Source organism: Octopus bimaculoides, chromosome 5, assembly GCF_001194135.2.
Source record: "Octopus bimaculoides isolate UCB-OBI-ISO-001 chromosome 5, ASM119413v2, whole genome shotgun sequence".
Classification (NCBI taxonomy): domain Eukaryota; kingdom Metazoa; phylum Mollusca; class Cephalopoda; order Octopoda; family Octopodidae; genus Octopus; species Octopus bimaculoides.
In genome coordinates, this window is record NC_068985.1 from 58765781 (window position 1) to 58766560 (window position 780).

General features: G+C 34.5%; 1 protein-coding gene across 9 annotated transcripts in view; it reads left to right on the forward strand.

The window, feature by feature from the left end:
* Positions 1-780, forward strand: part of LOC106868231 (D(2) dopamine receptor) — a 1504014-nt gene that overhangs the window by 1308234 nt on the left and 195000 nt on the right. The gene's annotated exons all lie outside the window — the stretch shown is intronic.

A 780-nucleotide genomic window follows, 5' to 3' on the forward strand; every position in this document is an offset into this window, starting at 1 on the left:
TGAAAAGTTTCATTAATCATTCCTCTATGGAAATCTAAGATTAGATCGTTTAGCATCGCTATAATATTTCAAATAATTTTTATCGGGTTATTCATAACGGAATGCATTTTACACTTCGGCTTACTTTAATTAAATGCCGGTAAAGCCAAAAGGACATGATGAAGTAAACTAGTAGAGATAAATTATAGCAAATAGAGTTGAATAGTGAACATTGTTGAAGCCTTTTCTCGATGTTCACACGTAGAAATGTCACGTGGTATCAGTAACGGAGACTGATTAATTTAATAGACTAGAGATAAACGTCGTATCACGACTTGGTAAAGTTATTGAATTAGTTGAGGTTATATGGTTCAGCTTAAATTAAAGTAATTTACTATGGTTGCCAGCAAAGAGACAGAATTTCTACGTTCGATGCCTACATGACAAACTTCTACTCGATTTTGACAAACATGAAATTTGTTTATTCTGTGACAAAAGTCCATGGGGTGCCTTTCTCTTAAAATACATTCATTAAGTAGAATTTGAAAACATTGTTGACAAGAATGCAAGATTCAAGCTTCTCTATGTTCACACACATACAGCTTTTGAAATATAGCATGTTAATTTATGTACCCCTTTCCCCACGCACTTACATATACGTATTTATACACACACACATATATGCGTGCGTGATGTGCGTACATTATCTATGTACACACTTTCATCTATATATATGTGTGTGTGTGTGTGTGTGTGTGTGTGTGTGTGTGTGTGTGTGTGTGTGTGTGTGTGTGTGTGTGT